The 6,509-nt window shown below is 41.3% G+C and overlaps 1 pseudogene; it reads right to left on the bottom strand.

The window, feature by feature from the left end:
• Positions 1-5,141: 5,141 nt before the first annotated feature.
• On the bottom strand, positions 5,142-5,899 carry LOC102822256 (annotated as a pseudogene).
• Positions 5,900-6,509: the final 610 nt, after the last annotated feature.

The raw sequence follows: 6,509 nt of genomic DNA, 5'->3' as shown, positions 1-6,509 counted from the left end.
CCTCAGTGTAGAGAAACCCAAAATCCTCACAACTAGGTCAATAAATAACAACATGATAAATGTAGAAAAGTTTGGAGTTGCTGAAACTTCACTTTACTTGGATCCACAATCAACACTCATGGAAGCAACAGCCAAGAAATTCCATGGTATATTGCATTAGGTAAATCTGCTGCACAAGACCTCTTTAAAGTGTTCAAGAGAACAGATATCAGTTTAAGGACTAAGGTAAACCTGAGCCAAGCCATGGTATTTTCATTTGCTTCATATGCATGTGGAAGTTGGAGAGTGAGTAAGGAAGACATAGAAGAATTGATGCATTTGAGTTATGGTGTTTGAGAATAATATTGAAAGTTCCATGGACTGCTAAAATAACAACAAATGAGTTGGGAAAGTACAGACAGATGTTTTTAGAAGTTAGGATGGTGAAACTTCATCTCTCATTTTTCAGACATATTATCAGGAGAGATCAGTCCCTGGAGAAGGACATCATGCTTGGTAAAGAGGAGGGTCAGTGAAAAAGAGGAAGACCTCAATGAGATTTACTGACACAATGGTAGCAGCAACAGATTCAGACTTAACAATAGTGAGAATGACACATGCAAAAACCACGTGGGAGCCATGTCTGACTTTTCCCCATGTGATTTTACAAGGGAGAAAGAGAATCAAACTCAAAATCAGCCCAAGGACGATTTCTATGAAGTGGAGATCAGACGTGCTTCCACCCTACAGAATTCTTTACACTATTAATCATCCCTCCCACAGCACTCTCTGCTTCATATCTGGGTTCGACAATCAGTTGCAGTGACCACACAGAGCATTAACAATACAATTATTGTAACAGGTTACAATTCAGGATCAAAACCAGTTTAGGATGCAGCAGTTTAATAATCAGGAACGCCTTTGTCTGCCATACTGCTGAAATGCCTCACTCTTTTCTGCTTCTGAGGCATGTGGCTTCTTGGCATCTGCCTCAATCCATGGGCCTAGAGCCTACAACTGCTGTGTCTCTCCATTCCACTGCCTCTGCCATCACCTCTGCTTCTCTTACATCGCCATCTCACCTTTCCATCCCATGCTTCATTCATGCTCTTCCTTCTTGATAATCCTGGGATCTTCCATTCCTGCTTCTGAAATAACTCCTTTTAAACCTATGGGTAGTTAAATTAACCAATTCCAGTCTTAGAGTCCTATATACCTTATTTGTATGGTTCCACTCAATCACTTGGTGGGAAGAAGACATTGGATAGACAAGCCATGTCCAGTAAATTCAAGGTGCCACAGCACAGGACTGAGCATAGTGTTGCTATGAGTTGGAAATGGCTAGGCAGCACCTAACAACAGCAATTTATTGTAATATTTGCTTCCTGATCACTAAATTTTCTTTTATGACATATTTTTACTTATTCATTTAGAATTACAGCATTTACTATGACACATGCATCAAAATTGAAATATGAGCTATTTAAAACATGATGGTAAAAATTATGGGAGACCAACAGAATTTTACATTGATTGTTGGAACAACTAAATTCATTTCTTCATTCTCCTTGTTGTAGAATCTGTGAGATATTCTCCTTCTAGAAAATGCAGTGCATAATAAAAATCTTAGTACCTCATATCCACTAAAATTTTATAATTTAGTCCATTCCTCTGAAATGATAGTCACTTAGCATCCAATAAATAATAATATTATTATTGTTGTTGTTAAGTGCTGTTGAGTCAGTTCCTACTCATAGCATAGGGTTTCCCAGGAGTGGCTAGTAGGTTTGAACCACCGACCTTGTGATTAGTAGTCCAATATTAATCCTACAGTGCCACAACAGAACTCCCTAATATTATTATGCTGTTGCTGTTAATGTGGGTTCCGACTTATAGCAAACTTGTTTAGGTTTCCAAGGAGTGGCTATTGAATTTGAACTGCTGACCTGTGGTTCAAACCAACCTTGTGGTCCAGTGCTTTATCTCACAGTGCCACACCAGGATTCTAATAATATTATAATTGCCTTAAAAAGATAGTATAACATTAACAGTCAAAATACACATATACATATGTATCATTGCTGTTGTTGTTGTTAAGTTCTGTCAAGTCAATCCTAACTAATAGAAACCCTGTATAGGGTTTCCAAGGAACAGCTGGTGGATTTGAACTGCCCATATTGTGGTTTGAAGTGCAGTGCTTTTCCTACAGCACTCACATATCCCATTTGAATGAATAAGTAGAGGAGATGGCACCGCAAGTCATCAGTGTTAGGGTCCTCACATATCAATGCAAACCTGTATTTCATAGATTAACATAATTATATGCTCTAAAATCCAAAATTTCATAATTTTATGGAGTTTTATGGCTTTAATATCTATCTTTAAACATGATAATCTGGTCTAACTAGAACTTTAAACTACTGTTTTTTTAAGGCATATTTTCCTTCTCTTTTTAAAGTCAAGGATTATAGTCACCCTTTGGTGTTATAAACCCCTGAGTATAGCTATATTTATTATAACTTATTTGTCTGTAGAGAAGGCTTTGGGGCTCTTATTCCAGCTTTCTATGTTTTGGGGTGCAATCAGTGTGGTCTGAATAAACGCTGAAGTCTCAGAAAGGCACTTAGGAAACAACTTAAGAAACTCATATGCAGTAAATCATTGCAGCCCAGATGGTATTCATCTCAGAGTTCTGAGGAGAAGTAAAGTGTGAAATAGCAGACCAAGCAGACAATGGCATGCAAAAATAACAGTGTTCGTTCACAATGGAAGCATGTTTTTGTCACTGCTTTTAAAGCAGCGATGCCATCTTTTGGTTAGGTTTTACTAGGTTTGTAGAGCTCAGAGTTGTGACTTTTGAAGACATTTTTGAAGAAAACTTTAGTTTTATGCTTTAAACCATTTGTATTTCTTTTAACTGTGCCTGGCAATGAAAGGGATGCATGTTTCAATAACTGCCGAAGTTATGTTTCTCCAGACTCTCACAGGGAATTCAAAAGTAGGAAGAGTCACTCGCTACAACTTTGGAGTAACCACAAAGTTCCAGCCTTCCTTCTGTCCTAAATTCCTCCCAAGAGGCCTTTCTGATTCACCTCACTGAGTTCCAGCTGGTACCACTCTGCTGACTCCTAGCTCTCAGGAATGCCTGTGGGAGTTTATGGAAAAGATTATATGGAGGAAAAGAGGCTGCTAGAGGCACAAAAGCTTATTGCTGAGACTCTCTGGAGGGAATTTCTTCTGTGGTTTACTTTTGAGGAAAGGGCTGTGATTTGTGTTGCCTGGTGATCTGACAACACCTCCTCACAATGGTTTTCCCTAGAATTCATAGGTAAACTTGCTTTCTCATTTGGAAAGGGAGAGGTTTCAGGAGGATACTGGCAAACTCTAGTTTAATGGCTGTAGCTCAGACCTCACTTAGCAGTGCCAGAATCATATTTTCCAGCTGACTACCAGGTAACTCCACATGGATGTTCCACAAATGATGGGAAGTTAATCAGTCCCCAGTTGAAATAATTCCAGAGCTGTCAGTCAGGGAACCAACAGGAAACAGATGCAATACTCAAATAAGTATAAGTATACCTCCGAGTTATTCAATGTGGATGACTCTGAGAGAGTTTGATATAGAGAGTATACAGGTGTGAGGGGTGCATGAAACAAGGGGTAGTCCGGGAACTCAGGACTAGTAAAAGCTGAGCTGTTAGTGTCCCTAAGTCCGAGGGAGAAAGAGAAGAAATGCTTACTGGAATCTGGAAGGAGGAAGAGTCATGTAGCAACAGCAACACTGACAAAAACAGGACACTTCTGTCAAGGGAAAACAGGACTTCATAGAGAATAAATAATCTGACTTCCCTCTCCCCACCCTGCAGACCCATTTCCTGCTGGTGTTCTCCACTAGCTGAACACAACTGTAAAGAGAAACAAGCAAAGCTGTTTGTGATCGGCCAGTCTCCTGGCGTGTAGAGAGGGTGATGAAATGATCAGGAGAACATTGCCATTTCTCACTCCAAATCCATCTTCTTCCTGTGAAAACGAGTTTTCCTGTTGTGCGCCATTGAGCCAATTTCAATGTGTTGAGACCTCCTGTGGCCGACTGTCTCATAGGATTTTCCAGCCTGTAATTTTCACTAGAGCTGATCATTGGGGCTTTCTCTCACAGAGCTGTTGGGTGGGTTTGAATAGCAACCTTTCTGTTAACAGACTAGTGCTTAATTGTTGTGCCACCAGTGCTCCTAGTTTAGTTTTCAAATAACTCCATAAATCAGAAGCCTATTGCTATGATTCTGATCAATTCAGATGTTTTAAAACAATCCCTTATGGCACTGTGGGTTAAGCATTCCCTGCTAGCCACAAGGTTGACTGTTTAAATCCATCAGTCGCTCCAAGGAAGATGAAGGTGTCTGTTCCTGCAAAATATATATTATCAGAAACTTTATATAGAGTCACCAAAAGTCAGAATTAACTCATCAGAATGTATTAAGTCAGTTTTTTATATGGAATTCCAAATAACTATTTATTTTACTTTGAAATATTTGCCAAGTACGTTGGTTCTCTTGCATACTGCTACTATTACTCCAGACTGTTCATTACTTCATAGCATTAATCACTTTCAGTAATTACTTTGTTTACTTATTTGTTGTTTTAAATTCCAAGAGGACTTCCGGAAGAATAAGCAAATTTATGTTGGAAGAAGTACAACCAAAATGCTCCTTAAAAGCCAGAATGATGAGACTTCGTCTCTCATACTTTGGATATGTTATCAGAAGGGATCATTCCTTGGAGGACATCATATTTGGTAAAGTGGAGGGTCAATGACAATGCGGAAAACCCCCAACAAGATGGATTGACACAGTGACAGTCATAACAGGCTCAAATGTAACAATTGTGAGGATGTCAGAGGAAAGGGCAGGGTTTCATTCTGTTGTACAATGAATCACTCTGAGTCAAAACAGACTCAACACCTAGCAACAAGAGGACTTTGTTCAGAACTCTATCTCCTGTACTTAGAAAAGTGGCTGGGACACAATACACAATGCATGCTCAATAAATAAGGGTTTGAACAAATTAATTAACATAGACTGTTATGATTTCTTACCTGAAAATGGCAGTTCATATATTTTTTTTAACATTTGTAATATTCTCTTAAGAGTTTATTACAAACTATTTCACAGGCCACAAGGAAACACAGGACTACGTACAGCCTTACAGGGAACAGGCAGAGAGCTGAGGAGGGCCAAGATGAGTCTAGAGCCTTGGAGGGCACATTCCTGGGGAGGGGACCCTCGCATCCTTGGAGGAAGTGCATACCCATTAGAGTCCCTCGTCCAGGTGGGATTCCCTCTGGGGGACCCATGGGAGGCCTCATACCAGGAGGTGGGCCCATCATGCCTGGAGGGGGTGCCTCTCGGCCCATAGGTGATGGAAGACTGTTGCGGCCAGGTGGGTACTAGGTCGGGGCCCCTGCTATGCTGGCTGTGGTGGCAGCGGCAGCAGCTGTAACAGTGCCTTTTCCTTGTGGGGTCATCACCTGTTGGGAAGGCCCACCAACTCCTCGGACTGGCCCAGCAAGTCCTGCAAGAGCCTGAGGCATTGGAACACCAGCTGGAATGCCTCTGCCCGTGGCCAAACCAATCCCCGGGCCCTCAGCAGCTCCAGCAAATGATACTTGGGCAATGCCAGTGTCTTTAGGAGGAAGCCCCTCTACAGTCATCCAGACCAGGTTGTCTCCTCGCAGCAGCACCAGACCGAGGACTCGCTTCTTTTCCCTTTCTGCTTGTTTTGAATTCTTTGGCTTAATCGTCCTGAATTCATCACAGTCACAGAGGATCAAGTTCATGTGCTTGTCAAAAGCCTTAAAGGTCCCGATGAAGATCCGGCCACCTCGCAGGATACACCTCATCCTGTAGTCGATATACTGCAGCATCTGCTGCTCTTGCTGACGGTCATGGCGGCAGTTCTGATGGCGCAGATTGATCGCTGGATTCACCTCCGCAGAGGCCTGGACACCAATCAAAAGTCCGATTCCCTGGCAATGCGTTTTTAAGTAGACTCCTTGCCATGTCTTAGCTCTTCAATTCCATTTATATGTCTAAAAATGTTTGATGATATTCAATAGCTTTATAAATGAATCAAGTCATTCATCAAACAGTTATTTGTTAAACATATGAGTCAGAATCAACTCAACAGCACTGGGTATGTTCTAAGAACCGGATATCAGAGATGAGCGAAGTGCTCTAATTTAAGGGAAAGCACTGGGTGCTACGGAAGCACGGAGGAAAGGTATTGACACTAGGCCAAGGAAGAAAGCATTAGAAAAGTCTTCACAGAAATTGTAACATATAGGGTGGCACCTAAAGTGTGAGTGGAGCTCAGCCCTGTGAGACAGAGAGGTTAGAATATCGTGGACAAAAAGGGAATGTTTAAATCCAGAAGTAAATGCAAATATGGCCCTGGAAAAACTAGAGAGTGAGTGATGACACCTAAGTATAACACATGCGTGTAGAGAAAGGACCAGTTAATGTCCTACATGGGTG

Source organism: Chrysochloris asiatica, unplaced genomic scaffold (genome assembly GCF_000296735.1).
Source record: "Chrysochloris asiatica unplaced genomic scaffold, ChrAsi1.0 scaffold00019, whole genome shotgun sequence".
In the NCBI taxonomy this organism is placed as follows: Eukaryota; Metazoa; Chordata; class Mammalia; order Afrosoricida; family Chrysochloridae; genus Chrysochloris; species Chrysochloris asiatica.
This window is presented reverse-complemented; position numbering and strand designations above follow the sequence as displayed.